Source organism: Equus asinus, chromosome 22, assembly GCF_041296235.1.
Source record: "Equus asinus isolate D_3611 breed Donkey chromosome 22, EquAss-T2T_v2, whole genome shotgun sequence".
NCBI lineage: Eukaryota > Metazoa > Chordata > Mammalia > Perissodactyla > Equidae > Equus > Equus asinus.
Window position 1 is genome coordinate 49,291,726 of NC_091811.1, and position 17,771 is coordinate 49,309,496.

The 17,771-nt window shown below is 41.5% G+C and overlaps 1 protein-coding gene and 1 long non-coding RNA gene across 16 annotated transcripts in view; one reads left to right on the forward strand and one right to left on the reverse strand.

The window, feature by feature from the left end:
- Positions 1-16,112, reverse strand: part of LOC123279968 (uncharacterized) — a 40,117-nt gene extending 24,005 nt beyond the window's left edge. For both annotated transcript variants that reach the window (XR_011496853.1, XR_011496852.1), the window contains exon 1: positions 12,589-16,112. This is a non-coding gene — a long non-coding RNA (uncharacterized lncRNA). The remainder of the gene's footprint in view (positions 1-12,588) is intronic.
- Positions 6,910-17,771, forward strand: part of PCED1B (PC-esterase domain containing 1B) — a 34,467-nt gene continuing 23,605 nt past the window's right edge. For 2 of the 14 annotated variants that reach the window (XR_011496850.1, XR_011496846.1), the window contains exon 1: positions 16,965-17,435. The gene's annotated coding sequence lies outside the window, so the exon portion shown is untranslated. Of the gene's footprint in view, positions 7,164-16,946; positions 17,436-17,771 lie in introns of those variants that run through there. The other 12 variants (XR_011496843.1, XM_070494156.1, XM_070494157.1 and 9 more) reach the window with 11 other exon arrangements.

The window sequence follows — 17,771 nt, forward strand, 5'->3', positions numbered from 1 at the left end:
ACCAAAGTAATCGCTTTCCTATGTACCAGCAATGTACAATTGGAATTTGCATTTAAAACACACCATTTACATTAGCAACAAAAAAAAAAAAAAGAAAAAGAAATACTTAAGTGTAAATCTGAATAAATATGTACAAGATCTATATGACAAAAACTGCAAAACTCTGATATAAGAAATCAAAGAAGATCTAAATAAATGGAGAGGTAGTCCATGCTCATGGATAAAAAGACTCAGTACTGTCAAGATATCAGTTCTTTCCAATTTGGTCTTCAGATCCAACTCAATCCTAATAGAAATCCCAGTAAGTTATTTTGTGGCTATCAACAAATTGATTCTAAAGTTTATATGAAGAAGCCAAAGACCCAGAATAGCCAACATAATATTGAAGAAGAACAAATTCGGAGGACTGACACTATCTGACTTTAATTCTTGTTATAAAGCGATAGTGATGTGGTATTGGCAAAAGAATAGACAAATAGATCAATGGCCCAAAATAAAGATCCCAGAAATAGACCCATACAAGTGTGATCAACTGATCCTTGACACAGGAGCAAAGGCAATTAAATGGAGAAAGGACAGTCTTTTCAACAAATGGTGCTAGAACAACTAGACATCCACATGCAAAAAAAAAAAAAAAGACAGAAAAAAAACAACACAGATCTTACACCTTTCACAAAAATTAACTCAAAGCAGATCACAGGGGCCAGCCTCGTGGCACAGTGGTTAAGTTCGCACGTTCAGCTTCGGCGGCCCACAGGGTTCGCTGGTTTGGATCCTGGGTATGGACCTATGTGCAGCTGGTCAAACCATGCTGCGGCAGGTGTCCCGCATACAAAGTAGAGGAGGATGGGCATGGATGTTAGCTCAGGGCCAGTCTTCCTCAGCAAAAAGAGGAGGATTGGCAGCAGATGTTAGCTCAGGGCTAATCTTCCTGAAAAAAAAAACAAACAAACCAGACCACAGACTTAAATGTAAAATGTAAAACTATAAAATTCTTATAAGATAAAACAAGAGAAAATCTAGGTGACCTTGGGTTTGGCAATGAGTTTTTAGATTCAACACCAAAAGCAAAATACATGAAAGAAGAGTCGATAAATCAGACTTCATTAAAATCAAAAACTTCTGGTCTACAAAAGACAGTGTTAAAAGAATGAAAAGACAAGCCACAGACGAGGAAAAAATATTTACAAAATACTGATCAAGAACTTATATACAAAATGTACAAAGAGCTCTCAAAACTGAACAGTAAGAAAACAAAAGACCCAATTAAAAAACGGGCAAAAGATCTGAGTAGACACCTTACCAAAGAAGATATAGACAGCAAATAAGCATGCGAAAAGATGCTCAACATCATATGTCAGCAGGTAATTGCAAACTAAAACAGCAATGCCACACCTATTAGAATGGCCAAAATCCAAAACAAAGACAGCACCAATGTTTGTGAGGATGTGGGGCAACAGAACTCTCATTCATTGCTAGTGGGAATGCAAAGTGGTACAGCCATATTGGGAGGCCGTTTAGCAGGTTCCTACAAAACTAAACTTATCTTACAATCATTCACTTATCCAGCAATCATTTCCTTAGTATTTACCCAAATGAGTTCAAAATTACAGCCATACAAAACCTGCATTTGAATGTTTCTGACAGTTCTATCATAATTACCCAAACTAGGAAGCAACCAAGATGTCTTTCAATAGGTGATTGGATAAGCAAACTGGAGAACATGCCTACAATGGAATAATATTCAGAGATAATGAAATGAACCCATGAAAAGACATGGATGAACCTTAAATGCATATTGCTAAGTGAAAGAAGCCAGTCAGAAAATACCACATACTGTATGATTCCCACTCTACGACATTCTGAAAAAAGGCAAACTACAGAGACAATAAAAAGATCAGTGGTTGCCAGGTTTCTGGGGGAGAGGAGGATGAGTAGGTACAGCACAGAGGATTTTTAGGGCAACGAAACTATTCTGTATGATACTCTAATGGTGGAGACATGATATGGTGATAAAGGATGATACATAACACCGTGAAACACGGTGGATACAAATAAACGTATATCCAAACCTATAGAATGTACAACACAGAATGAACTCTAATATAAACTAGGGACTTCAGTTAAAATGACGCATCAATACTGGTTCATCAGTTGTAACAAATGTATCACACTAATGCAAAAATTTAATAATGGGGGAATCTTTGGGGGTGGGAGGAGTATATATGGGAACTCTGTATTTTCTGCTCAATTTTTCTGCAAACCTAAAACTACCCTAAAAAATAATCTATTAATTAATATATTTTTGCATGTCATTATATATGATGATATAACACGTTTCCCCTGTGACATTTCAAAATTATTATTACTTTTTTTTTGGCAAGGAATATTGGCCCTGAGCTAACACCTGTTGCCAATCTTCCTCTTTTTGCCTGAGGCATATTGGCCCTGAGCTAACATCTGTGCCAATCTTCCTCTATTTTGTATGTGGGTCACGCCCACAGCATGGCTTGATGAGTGGTGTGGGTCCACACCAGGATCCGAACCCATGAACCCCAGGCCACAGAAGCAGAGCGTACCAAACTTAACCACTATGCCACCAGGCTGGCCCCTCAAAATTATTTTTGTATTGCAATATCATCTGTTGGTGAGGATAAAATCTATTCTCCATTCAAGACTAGGGTTATCTCTTTTTAAATTACATATAGTTTACATATTTATACATATATATTTTTATATATATAATTTGTGTGTGTTTGTATCCCTGCTTTAAAACCTCTATTTGCTTCTCAGGGACCTCTACAAAAAAATCGAAATTCACACCTATATTCATAGAACCTAGAGCAGTGCTTAGTCCATCATAGGTACCCAATAAATATTTGCTAAACCAATGCTGAGTGACGTGTTGAATATTGATTGGAGATGACTTACTGTGAATGCCCTGAAATGTGCTATCATCTAGCCCATACATATTTCTCCATCTTACTTCTAAGACTATAACGAGAGGCATTGCCAAAAGCCTTGCTGATATCAGGATGCCATGTGCCTTTAGCCTTGCCCTGCTATATCAGACCAGTAACTCTAACCCATCTCAGTTTAGATAGAGAGTATATAGAAAAAAATAAGAAGAGCAGTAAAACAGTAAAGGGTGCGTGAGGTGCAGATTAAATAGCACAGTTGTTTATTTAAATTCTATTTCCCCAATGTTCTTAAAAACAAAATAGAGATTTGTTTGAAGTGATGGGACTCAGGGCAGACTGGCCCAAGATATGCCAAAGTGATATTGATTATTTTGAATTAAAGTTACTCAAGAAACAGCCAGCACAAAAAGGACACTCTGACCCTCTTCTCTAGCCCCCTGAAAGCAGGAAATAAATCTCCCATGTGAAAGGTACTGTGCCAGCATCATGAGGTAGAGACAGCCTTATCACCAGAGATAGGGAGCTCAGGGCCAAGAAGGCTATGTAAACAAACTCTGCTTAGTTTCTTCACTAATTAGTACCCAAGCCTGAGTTTCTTTTGTCTTGTCAGTTCTTCACAAATTTATTGTTTCCTTGTTTAAAAGGTATGTAAACGGCCTGCTTTGGTCACTTTTTGGGTCTCCTATATCTATAAGACCTCTGTACATATGAAATTAAATTTTTTTCTCCTGTTAATCTGTCTCATGTCAATTTAATTATTAGACCAGCCAAAAGAACGAAGAGGAATAAGGGGAAATTTTCTCCTCCTCAATGGATGTTATTTGGAAGGCTTTTTAAAGCTCTAAACACTATGGTTATTAATACTGCCCTCACAGTATTTTTTTAATTATTATTTTTCCTTAACAAAGGAAACAAATATTTTTAAGTTCATCTTTGAGTAAACTTGAGCATCTCTCTGAAAACAGGCCACTGAGTTCTGCTGAACGTTGAAGAAATATTAAAAGCAATGTGGATCAACTACGATATCAGTATATTGGTGTTACAAATATCCCATTACCTATATTTATAGTAAGCATCAAAAATAAAATAAAAGCAACACCTAGAAGATACTTATGAGGCATTAAGGCTTTGAGAATCTCATTTCAATGAGCTACAAATACAAAGAAACGAGAATTCATTCGGGATTCTGTGCTTAACAGAAAGGTTAAAATTTGCCACAACAGGGAGCTACCTGCTACTCAATAGCGCTATCTCAGCTTCCATTCTTGGGTTTGTAAAACTCTGAGAATTGTGCCAAAATTTGCCTATCGAGATCTGATGCTGCATTGCAGACGCGCACGTGAGTGCTCAGGCTACGCCAGACTGGATGTTGCCTAGGAAACAGTTCTTTGTTTCCGAGACAGCTAGAAGGGAAAGTGTCTGTTCCCGAGGCAAGGATGGTTCCAGAATTCTTTCTCTCTGGCCCTTCTGCGATCCTTGCTGCTCACCTGTCTTTCACCCACTGCCCCAATTTGATCTGATTCCGTGCGGTCCTTGATTCCCAGATGTTTGCTTGAATTTAACTCCTTTGCTATCTAGACAGAATTAAAAAACCAATACCTGCAAAGCTGTGTAGTTTTATTTACATAGTGTTTTTATTTATTTATTATTTTAGCCAACGTTTAAAAATCAGGATATATCTCATAAACATCTTTTCAGATTTTCTTTTTGAAAAATTGGAATATCTGGAAATATTGGAGCCATATTCTCTCATGAGGCAATCTGCTAGAACGGAGTGGCTACTGCCCACTTAAATGACATGTGTTCTCCAGTTTGCCACAACCTCCCCTATTCCCTATTACCCCAACACTGAGGCTGAGTATTAATTTTCATTTACCACCATACTTTCACTTCTGTTTTTTCCTTATGGCCAAAAGTTATTTCTCTCTTCCCACATATTTATGAAAAATGGCAAAACAGGAAATAGAATGAGAGGTTTGAGAATTTCAAGAAAAAGTGTACAATACAATTCTTAGAGGAAGTGAAGACTATTCCTGCATGTTCCATATGCAAAGTGAGTACTGTATACGTACAAAGACCAGAGCCTGCTCATTTACTCTTCTCCGTCTCATACTAATCCTTATAGCCATCGGAGTTTCTAACTCTTGATCTGGTTCCCAGACATTTGGGTGATCTTGGAGTGTGTATTACGCTCTGGATTCATCCCCAGCCCTAGCTTGCTGCCTAATTTCCTGAACTCACCACTGCCCACAGACCGGCAGAGGCAGGTCATCCAACTGAAAGTGAAGGTTCTAGGTGGCTCGACTGTCCCTCCTCATTTGCCTGCCTAATTGTCTGCAAATAACTGATTTCTACAGACCAACCGTAACATTTCCTTCTAATTTAATGACAAATGCAACATATTCAGTGATTCTTAGTATAAAAGAATTTGGATATTCTAGCTCACTTACCTGGCTAATCATTTCATCTTCCTCGTAATTGAGGTTATGCGTAGACTATGCTATAACCATGAACTAATTTAGTCAATAGTTTTTTTATGAAAAAGAGGGGAGGGAGGGAAGGAGGGAGAAGAGAGGAAAATGAACATAAACAGCTCTCAGTAAATGCTAACCACAATACTATCAACACTTGGCCTCAGGCCCAGTGTGCTTTGCTCTGCCTCATCTCTCCGTGGTAATTCCTCCAATCTATGAGAGACAAGGCAAAAGTTCATTTCCCTTTTCTTCACTGAAGAACTGACCATTTATAAAAATGCTAGGTTTTTTAAAGACCTTGTATGTCAGAAAGGAGAGTGAGGAAACGGATCTGAGTGTAGTGATAGGTGCTGCTCTGCATCCACCTTCCACTCTGCACCCCCACATCCCAACACCCTAGATGGCTCAGCCAGGGTCTGCTGCCCTTGGGAGTAGACGGTGTCTGCATGGCCAGGGACTTTGACAGACTCCTCCGGAAGAACTGGAGCTGCAGCCGACTTCACTGCAGCAGAGTAAAACGTCTCACCGCTCAGGTTGGAAGGGGCTTTGAGCGGGATGCTGGCGAACAATCAGACGGGACCAGAATCTCCTCAGGAGAATGTAGACCAAGGTGACCCTGGTGGTCTCGAGCTGAGGGACTTCTCACAGGGTGGGGGTGGGGGTGTTTTTGGTCTTTTCAGGTCCTTGGTGGCACCCCGTGGTCAAGCATCAAAAAACTGGAGACTTTAACGTGAAAGTGATGGACTGAGGGCTAAATTAGTGTAAGTCTTTATCCCCAAAATGTAAAGGAAGTGATAGAATGTCAGTGTTGGTTTGAATAAGCCTGCGGGAGGGGTGGAGATGAAGTGGGGAGCTGCCAGCTGGGTTCACCTGGTAGCACAGGTAAGAGATGAGATGAGATGATATGTAGTTAGCTCCGTAAAAGAGGAAGCCCCACCCACCTCTCCTGAGCAGTCTGAGGTCACGACCTCCAGCTGGCCCAGGCTGCTGCCCCCACCCAAGCCCGGTGAGGGAAGTGCTGTCTCTCTCTCGACGGGACAAATATGACCCAGCAGACGGGCAAGTGGCCAAGAGGAGCTCCCTACTGGCTTTTTCTTCTCTTAGCACAAGTGACACAGTAGCGTGCCCACTGACCTCTCTTCCTTCTTTCCAAGAAGGAAATCTTCCTGGCATAAAAATGTAAGTACACATTCCTCCTCATGAGACACAATCACAAGGTAAAGAACTTGCATCAGGCTTGTGAGCTGGCTCCTGGCCCCTGGGCGTCAACGATACCTCACCTATTCTTAAGACATCCACTGAGAGAACTTATTCAGGCAAAACATTTTGGAGCTTTTTCCATTTAAAAAAATAATAATCTCCTTCTCTAGTTTTCTTTAACAAACCAAGTACATGACAGGCAAGGCCTGCAGATTTTTCTTTCTTTCTTTTTTTTTTTTTTTTGCCTACTTCCTCCTAAAATTTAAGTCTGTGGTTAATCAAGCTCTGTGAAAGACAGTTTCTCCTTCAGACTGTGGGCTCGCAGAGCTCTCTGACTAATACCCCACATTTTCTTGGGGTTTTTTTCTGAAGAGTGTACGCAATGAGAACAAAATTTTACGTAAGTGAGGTACAAGGAAATTTCTCAGGGTCTCCATTCTGTGACTTCACCAAATGTCAAGGACTTCCGAGCCAGCTGTCACTAGACACACGCCTGAAAACAAAGCAGTGGCACATACAGTGACAGATTTCCTGCTGTCGACTTAGCGCCAGCCTTTCTTCCTCTCAGGTAATAAGTCAAAACAGCCTGCTTGACTTTGCCACAAAATTTTTATTTCCGTTGATGTCACCATTCTCTGTGTGGCACCACTGCAGGCATGGAAGTGGTGCCAGGCCAGGAGGTGGTGAGGTGCCGGTCTGGGGGTGGGCAGAAAGCAGGGGCAGAGACGTGAGCTGAATCTGGACTTGCTACTTCCTAGCTGACTGGCCTGGGGCAAAACCCAACCCTCTAGGAAGTTCTTTCTCTCATTTCCTATTCCTCGGGGAGACGGCAATACCCATGCTCCAGGGTGGTTTAAAAGGTAACAACACATGGACACATGATGTCTGGATGTAAAGTAGACTCCCAATAAATTGTAGCAATAATTATTATTGCTGACTCTGTGGATTCTGTAAAAAGAGTTAACACACTTACAGGGCCCGGAAGAGTATACTCAGTAAGCATCTGTTATCATTTATTATTGTGATCTACGGAAATTCAGACATCTTGTCCGTTTGGGATCTTCTGGCCTCACTGAGATGATGCCACTTATTTGGCTAATATACCTGATTTAGAAAAAGCAGAAGGTTTGGTATTTTCAGGAAACCTTTCACACAAGTTAGCAGCTTAAATGTGGCCTATGAAAGGGAAGTGAAATGATAAGTTCTGCATCTTAGAAAGAGCGACGAAGACTGCTAGTCAGAAAATGGGGTGGAGGAAGAGAAGAACATCTGTGGGGAGAAAAATCAGGAAGCCCCAGCAGGATTTCAGATTTGAACTAACGTGGAGGCTGCGGGAGAGACGGATCAGAGAGCAGTTTACAGGTTGGCTCGACTGGACTCCCGCTGGACGAAGGCAAGGAAGGAATCGCAGATGACTTGGGATTTCTCCCCTGGAGCAACTAGCTGAGTATTGATTTCACTTCACTTGTGGAGAGGAGGAATGGGCTTGGGGGATAAGATAATTAGTTTAGAATTTAGTATTTTAAATTGGATCCTTGCATAGTCACAAAGCTTATTCAACCATCAACAAAGAGACATGGCTTTATTCTTAGCTACTTTGGTCATGTATTTTCAAACTACTCCATGATTTAAATAGCAAGCATCACCAAGAATAAAGGCACGTACAGAAAATAAACACAATCAGAGTCTTCTGTTCTGATGCCAATACATGAGGTGACTGAGTCCACAGGTATGCAACATTTAGGAATCGTGACTAAAAAAATAGAATATTGACATATGATTCAAAGATTTACAATCAGAGGTTAATTAAACTGGTAAACACTAGAGTGGGAGAAGTGAAAGTAATTTATAGTTCTCCATCTTTGTTTATTTAAATGTATCTCAGAGATTCAAGAAAAAAAAATGTTAAGGAGAGGAACATCCTAACGGAGAAAGAAAGGAAGGCAACAAGAAAGCATCCAGTAATATTAATTTTGTAAATGATGATTTGGAAAAATATTTAAAAGGCTGCTATCTTACAGTAGAATGGAATAGCAATACATAATTGATTTATAAAATAAATGATGCTATTTGGGTCAATTGTTATATTTACAAAGCAAATATCCACCTGAAAAGAATCTGACCAGAAGCCACTTTTCACAGTGCTATTTTTCATATTTTCAGTAAGATTTTAAAAATCCCTTTTCAGTAACAGAAGGGATACCCTAACATAGGCTATAACTGTGTTTCCAACATTGACTTATAATCAAGAAGCTTCTGACCACGTCTTACTCAACCTCATATCCCAGTGCCAAGCACAGTGCGTGGCCTGTGGAGGTTCACATGAGAGTTCATCTAACAAAGGAAGAAAGAAAGAGCAGCATGCATCAAAAATATTAATAAGTGGGCCAGCCCGGTGGCACAGCGGTTAAGACTGAATGTTCCACTTTGGCCCGGGGTTCACCGGTTCAGATCCCGGGTGCGGACATGGCACTGCTTGGCAAGCCATGCTGTGGTAGGCGTCCCATGTATAAAGTAGAGGAAGATGGGCATGGATGTTGGCTCAGGGCCAGTCTTCCTCAGCCAAAAGAGGAGGATGGGCAGTAGTTAGCTCAGGGCTAATCTTCCTCAAAAAACAAAAATATTAAGAAGCAATTTCTGGGGTTGGCCTATGGTCGACTGGTTAAGTTCACATGCTCCTCTTCGGCAGCCCAGAGTTTCAGCGGTTCAGATCCTGGGCCCGGACATGGCACCGCTCATCAGGCCATGCCAAGGCGGCATCCCACACAGCACAATCAGAAGGACCCACAACTAGAACGTACAACTATGCACCAGGGGGCTTTGGAGAGAAGAAGAAGGGAAAAAAAAAAAAAAAGATTGGCAACAGATGTTAGCTTAGGTGCCAATCTTCAAAAAAAAAGAAAAAGAAATAAAAAGAAAAAGAGGAAGCAATTTCTACCTCCCCAGACAAAGCAACTTCATGTTCAGGAATTTAGCAGTTAATATGGTTTAAAATATTGGAAGTTTTTCTTTATAAATGTAGTATGACCAAGTCTAGGATGGCTTTGAAAATAAAGAAAATCATTGCATCCATAATTCCACCAGACAAATAGATGAAGGGTTAGCAGTTTGGTTTAGCAAAGAATAATGTTACCATTATTAGGATTAATTTATAAAGCCACTTACAAGCATGCATTTTTTGAAATAGCCAGATTTTAAAAATTGACAGTGCTGTGGATACCACCCTACCATACAAGTCGAAAAGAAAAATAAAAGGCATTTTACAGAGAAATTTTTAAAATGCAGATCATGAATATAAAAAGTGAAGGACGATTCTTTGCCAGCCTCTCTGACTGGGAGAGAGATGATGCTCCCAGCCTTTTTCACGTCTAGGATGGTGTTGCTTTATTTGCATAGTTTATGCTAACATGGACTGAAGGGAGGAAATTTTGTAACTAATAGATAGCTAAGCCAACTGACCAGAAACTTAAAATATCTCAAATGGAGTATCTGAGAGCTACTGGTCTGCAGTTTGACACAGCTGTGCTCTTATAGATGTGGTAACCAGGTGAGCTTTAGAGAACTGGACAATGGAATATTATTCAGCCTTAAAAAAGGAAATTCTGTCACATACTACAACATTGAGGACATTGTGTTAAGTGAAATAAGCCAGTAACAAAAAGACAAACCCTAAATGATTCCACTTCTACGAGGTACTAAGGAAGTCAAATTCGTAGAAACAGAAAGTAGGATGGAGGTTGCCAGGGGCTGGGAGAGTGATCACAGAGGCTACGTGTAATGGATGTAGAGTTTCAGATCTGCAAGATGGAAAAGGACTGGAGATGTACTTCACAACAACGTGAATACACTTAACGCTACTGAACTATACACTTAAAAATGGTTCAGATGGTAATAAAAAAAGAGAGAGAGAGAACTGGAATCAAAAAACTAAGCCAGTGGTTTGGAGTCTTCTAATAAAATTTAGTATTATTTATAGGTGAAGGACATTGCTAAATAATTCAAGGCCAAATTCTCCTAGAGTACTAAATTATTCTTTGTGAAAATTATAAGCTTCTTTTGTGTGTGTGTGAGGAAGATTAGCCCTAAGCTAACATCTGTTGCCAGTCTTTCCCTTTTTACTTGAGGAAGATTCTCGCTGAGCTAACATCTGTGGCAATCTTCCCCTCCTTTGCATGTGGGATGCCGACACAGCATGGCTTGATGAGCAGTGTGTAGGTCCACACACGGGATCCCAGCCTACAAACCCTGGGCTACTGAAGCGGAGCGTGCGAACTTAACCACAACACCACCAGGGTGGCCCCACCCTTTCTTTTTCCCCCTGAAATTGATGAACTGTGGATCTGGGACTATGGGACCAGACTCAGGAGGCCTGGTTAGCCTGGCCATGTGATTTCAGTGGCTGCTTGACCTCCCTGAAACTCAACTAGGCCTGAGGATGATCTCTGTTGCCTCCTGCCACTGTTAGACCCTGTTCCTGCAGGGATAGGGGCCCACCGGTCCATAGGGCTGTGCTGATCAGACAGGGTACTTGTCAGTGTTTACATTTTATTCACTGTAGTCATTTAAAGTATATTTTTGTATTACTAAATTAGCAATACAATTTAGTAGTTATTTTATATTCCTAAAGCATGGATGTATATATACTAATTCCTGGAGTAAACTGAGCATTTACTAAGTGCCAAGCACTCGGCTTAGCACTTTGCATATTCAATTTCCACAAGCAGAATTGGGCCAGGGAGGTTGAGTAACTTTCCCAAAGCCACACAGCTTGTGGGGTTAAGGACTTAGAACTCTGAACTCAACTTTTCTGCCTGCAAAGCCCATGCTCTGAACCACTAAAGTAGACTGGGACAGAACAGACAGCTTGCATAAAACATAAGAATTCCAAGAAAGTTTGTAAAAGAATGTAAGAAATCCTGACAGAATGAGGTCTTGTATAAATTTACCTCTCTCATTTCATCCGTCCTTGTGAAACTACCAACCTGGCTCTTCTCAACCCATTACCTTCCAAACCCCAACAACTCTAGCCTGGCTGCTCGACAACACAAAAGTTCGCATGTGCTGAATTGGACTCATGAGAAGTTTTAATCTGTGTCTCAAAATTCTTAACATACTAGCAGAGAAGACTTTGTGCTCCAAGGGGAACAAATTATTCAGATGTGCTTGAAAGTGCTACATGCAAGTACTTTGAAGAATAATTATCAAAAATATTTAACATGTGTGATTGTTCCAAGTCAGACAAGCAAAGACAACACACAGTGTTTTGTGGTTTGCCAAATTTGGTCCTTTTTTTAAGGTAGCCAGGCATGGATTTGAACACAAACACACACCAGCTGGCTGAAATAAGTGCATTTATAAGTAAATATTTAACGGACTGATTTCTGGCCCGCTGGAAGCACTCCATTCCAAAAAGATAAGAAAAATAACAGTATTCTTTGAAAAAAAAAATGTGGATAAAACAGTAATGGTTTATATAAAGATAAGTTTATCTGTAGCTGGAACTATTAAAGAGTTGTCACTATGAAAGAAACATTATTTTTGCCCTTATATTCAGAATATTTTTCACTGTCAAAATATTTGGCTTTTATGGTTTGGTTCTAAATAGATCATATTTGAAAAGTAAATTATAAATTTGTAATGGCATATTAACATACATTAACAGAGACCAAAAGGCAACATCCTAATCCTGACTAGGTACAGTTTTTGCCTACGCTGCCCCTGTACCCATGTGGCTGAAACAGACTAGAGAAAACCACACATCCATGCTCAGCACTCCCGATTCAGGCAAGAGTCCAGCCGTAGGTGGGCCTCCACACCGCTCAGTAATTCCAGCTTCTCTCATGTCCTAGATGACTATTTCATACCTTCCTCTCCATCCTCTAATACCACCTTACCCAGGTTCACGCTCAGCTGGTGCCCTTGGCCTTGCTGCCTATTTCGCTGAGAAAATGGCAGTCAGGAAAAACCCCACAAGCTGGTTCCTTCACACCTACCCATACGCCGGCGCCATGCACCTGTCCTCCATGTTCGTTATCACTTCTCTGGCTGAACTGTCCGTGCTCCTATCCCAGGCCAACCCCTCCACTTGGGCACTCGATCTCACCCCTTTCACCAACTCAAGGACGTTGCCCCAGCAATTCTCCTCTAGCCCTCCTGCATCCTCTGCTTGCCCTGTTTACTGGATCGTTCCCGTAAGCATACCAACACGCTATTATTGTCCCCATCTTAAAAGAAAATGAAACTCTCTTAATGCCACTTCCCCCTCCAGCTGACTTCTCGTTCTCTGCTTCCCTTTATAGTAAAACTCCTCGAGGGTGGTGCTGTCTCCAATTCTCCTCCCATTGGCTCTTAACCATTCTAATCAGGCTTTGTCCCCAGCACTCTATCAAGGTCACCAATGCCCTGCATGATGCTACAGCCAGTGGTCAAACATCCCACTTGACTTACCAACAGTGTCTCACACAGACACTTTTGGTTCTTTCCCCTCTTGGCTTCCAGAACCTCACACTCTCTTAGTTTTCTTCCTGTTTCACTGACTCTTCCTTCTCAGTGTCCTTTATGAGTTCCTCCTCATCTTCCTGACCTCCTATACCTGGGGTGCCTCAGAGCTCATTCTTCCACTTCTTTTCTTTTCTAGCTTCATTTTCTCCATTGGTGACAGCATCCAAACCAAACTGATAACTCCTGATTTGTGTATCTAAATCCTCATTCAACATCTCAGTTTAGATGTGTATAAGGAATCTCAAACGTAACAAGCCCCAAACCAAACACTTGACCTCCAGCCTCCAAACCTGTTTCTCCCAATTTTCTCCGTCTCAGTAAATGGCAACTTCACCCTTTCTGTTTTTCAGGCCAAAGAACATGGAGCTAGCCTTGTCTCCCCTCCTTTTCTCACACCCCATCTTCTCTCCACAGGCAAATCCCATTACCTCTATCTTCAAAATATACCCCGAATCTGACCAGCTCTCATGCCTCAGCTCTTATCACTCTGCTTCAAGCCTCACCTCCTGCATTATTCAATAACATCCTCATTGGTCTCCCTACTTCCACTCTTGCCTCATGCAGTCTACAGCAAGATGGTGTGAATTTTCTGCTCAAACCCCTTACGGCGGCTGCCAGAGTAAAAGCCCAGGTCCTTTCAGTGGTCCGTGGTCTGCCCTCCACAATCTCCACGAGCCACCTTCTTTCTTCTCTGACTCCACCTCCTGTCTCCCTCCCCTGTTCACCCCCGTCTAATCATACTCGCCTCTTTGTCGTTGTTCTCTCTGCTTGGGGCTCCCCTCCCCCAGATTGCCACATGGCTTGCTCCAATCCCTCTCTTCCAACTTTGCTCAAATGTCATCTTCTCAGAGAGGACTTCTCCAGACCACTGTTGGTCCCTTCTAGGTTCTCGCTGGGTCTCTGTAACAAAAGACCGATTAAGAAGAGAAAAGCATACAAATTAACCTTCGAAAGGAAATAAAGACCTGAAGGAAGGTGAGGGTAAGCATTTTCACCCTGGGTTTGATGAAGACTGATAGCACACAGCTAAGGGTGGTAAACTGGGGGAACTGAGCGAGGCCTGTGTGCTCCTCTCAGAGTTTCTTTGTCTTCAGAGATAAGGATGCTCCCTTCTTCCAGATAGAGGCAGGGCACCTCTCACAAGAGCGGCTTCTGACCTGCGTCAGGGGAAGTCAGAGTCCTTGCAGCACCTGCTGTTTATCAAATTCCTTCAGCTTAAAATATTCAATATGCCAAGGTGCCATATCCTGGGGTAGCACGTCTTGAACGCTGTCACCACCCTATTTAAAATTCCAACCCACAGCCCCTAGCTCCTCCCCATCCAGCAATCATGTTCCTCTTCTCTTTTGTCTACCATGTTATTTTACTTACTTTTTAGTTGTCTGCCTTCCCCAACCCAAATGGCAACTTCATAAGGGCAAATATTTTTTTTGTAATGAGTTATTCACAACTGTCTCTCTAGCATCTAGAACAGTGCCTGCCACAATTATTTATTGAATGAATGAAAGAAAGACGGACTAGATGGGCCGTGGTTACTGATATAGATATATTTTACTATACACTACTCTGTACTTGGTACTCTGGGTCTATTTTCTCATTTAACCTTTGCATCTATGTAGTGCTCATTATCACTATTTTACAGATGAGAGAACTGAGTCACAGACGAGTCAAGTCACTATGATGGTCGTGCAACCATAAGTGACAGAATCAGGTTTCAAACCCAAGTGTGCTTGGCCCCGAAGCTGGAGATCTGACAGTCCACTTTGTTCACAGCACCCTAGCTCTGGCTTCAATCCATGCCATCAATGGACATGCAGTCACTCTATCACAAATCAATATCAAGGTTTCCGACTGGTCCCCAGAGAGATACCAGGCCCGGATCAGTTATTGTACCACACCATGGGGACAGATTTGCCTACTTCCTTTTATAGGCTGTTGTGAGTCATGAGTTTTCTATACCACGTGAAACATCTGAATGTTTGGAACACTCTAGATGATCAGTTTACCAAAGACTTTCTGTTTCATATCTGTTTTAAGTGGGGTTTCTATTCTTTCCAGACAACTGCCTTAAATAAAAAGGGAAGTGGACTCTCTAAGAAGGAAGAGAATAACATATTTCAGAGAGATATAGAATATTTCTGTGCATAGAATATTTCTGGTAGAATAGACAAGAAGACGATGACAGTATTGCTTCTAGAAGGAAAAACAAGGGATTAGGGAACAAACACGAGAAAGGAACTGACTTCTCACTCATACCGCTTGCGCCTTTTGAAGTTTTGTGCCCTGTGCATTAAATCCCTTCTAAAAATAAGCAAAATAACTTGAGAATGACAATAATGGCAGTGCGCCCTGTCTGGCCTCCCACTGAGAGGGCAGCGAAGATGACACATTGCAGCCAGAAGGTTCCACGACACTGCCTGCTCCATCAAAGTGACAGTCATTCGAGCTCCCTCACGGCCTCAGTTTCACGATCTGCAAAATGAAGATAATAATTAGAGCTTGCCTCACTTCATGAACGGGGGTCCGCTGAGAGAGAGCACAGTCTAAGTGTAAAGCATGATACATGCCTAACTTGTCATTATCTTTTAGGAAAAAGCTGAGTTTGGGTGGATAAGAAAGCAAGCCAGCTCATTGAGCTATGAAATGTGAAATGGGGCCAGAATAGCAAGAGTAACCGTCTCCATATATCATCATAAGTTCTTGGAAGTAAGAAAGTCAGTAGAAAATCTGTTGCTTGGTCTCAAACAACTTGACTTTAAATTTAACGAATGTAAGCAAGATTATCATTTGCATCATTCCAGCTCCTCTGTTCTCCGGTCTTATGATGATTATGTGAATTTCAGTCTAGATTGTTCTTTTATTCTCACAATGCACAGACGAGCTGGAACCTAGAGAACTGGAAAGATTTGCAACTCATTTATAGAATTGCTAGAATCGCATGATGACAAATTTTCAGTTATGTAATAAAGGACTCTGAATTTTAAAATACTGAAGTTATCCGTTGGGTTATAGAGGCAGCCCCGCCCTGAGACACAATGATGATTGTATTCAAATTCATGGAAAAAACTTGATTTTTGGCTATAGATAAGAGGGTAAAAACAAGGTGTAATGTGTAGAATTAATGTTTAAGCCACACATTAAGTAATCAATGAAGGAAAACAAAACGACAATTTTCAAGAAAAGGCTAGTCTCCCTAAATACCATAGTTTAAGAAAACCTAAAAACTAAGGGCACAGAGCATGCATTTCAGGACTGTTTGGGAACCTGTTACTCTCGTTCGTTGGTTCGTTCATTATACCATTTAATGGAATGGAGACATGCTGTATCCTAAAGTGTTTAAAACACTGTTTGGGGAAAAACTTGATTAAAGCTCTGTTTCCTCATTTTTCCTTTTTCTGATTGGTTCCTCCTTCCCTTCCATCTTGGTGTTTGTAGGGGAGGTGATTCCCTTCCTCCAAATCGTGTCCTCCCAAACTATGAAGACAAAGGTCTACGCTTATCTAACCAGTCAGAAGACCGCGTCTCTTTCCCCTCTCCAGTTACCTGCTGGCACAGCAGGGGAGGGATGGGGAACTGTCCTGGCTCCGCCACTCTGTGTGTTTACCTGCAGCCTGGACCTCAGGGTGTAGTTTTCCGTAGCTGTGAATCGGCCAGTCCTCCACCCCAGGGCGGTGGGAGGAGCAAGCGAAGGGATTTGAAAGCGTTTCATAAACTGTTATGCACACACGAAAGTGCATGATTATTGCTACAAAAAATTAATTAGGAAAGATGAGCAATCCTCTTATCATCTCCCAGGGTCTCTTTCCTCACTTCCTCTTTCTCTCCCCTCACCGTCCTTCCCTCCTTCCCCACTCTAATAGCTTTTTCAGCTGTGAACACACCACACAAGCAGGGTAATAAGAGCCAACGGTCTGAACTGTGAAAACAAAACAAAGGAAGAGTCAATGTAAATGACACCCAAATTACCGAGAAATGTGAAATGAAAACAAGCTCAGAGCCAAATTCCAGGAATATGCTATGTTTCAGATTTGCTGACTCCTTTGTGATTTCATATTTGCCAAAGTCTTCAAGCTTTGGTCATTAGTCTTCCACTTCCTAATGCAAGAAAGTAAATGCTGACTTGTGTCATTTGCCCCAGATGCCACCGGAAATGGCATCTTCTCCCCAGAGGCTGGCTCACAAACGTAGCAGCACCCGGAGGTGAACTTGTCTGCCCCACAGCCCAGCCTGGACTCTCCCACCTGGCCCTCTGATCTACAGCCAAGAAAAGAGTCTGTCTAAGGAAGAGATCTAGAATCAACCGAGAGGTACACTGTTTAATCATCAGTTACTTTAATGAGTAAGTACTTTCTAGTTTTCTCATTTTATTCTAAGTATTAATTTTGCCTTTTTGAGCAGCTTTTCTTTGGGATCCTCACTTCTTGGGCACTTACTGTTGGAAGAAGCACTATCTTAGCCCACCCCACCCCAGCCCCGCTTAACCGAATAGCCCTAAAGAGACAACCGTTATTTTGTAATAACAATTTGTGATTGATAAGCTACTAAATCTCTAAAAATGTACAGTGACAAAAACAGCCAGTTGTGAACTGGAGAAAGGATGTGAAGTACCTATTGTCTGTGCAATCTTGTATGTTGTGGTTGACCACAAAGGCTTGGCATCAACTTTGACTTCCAG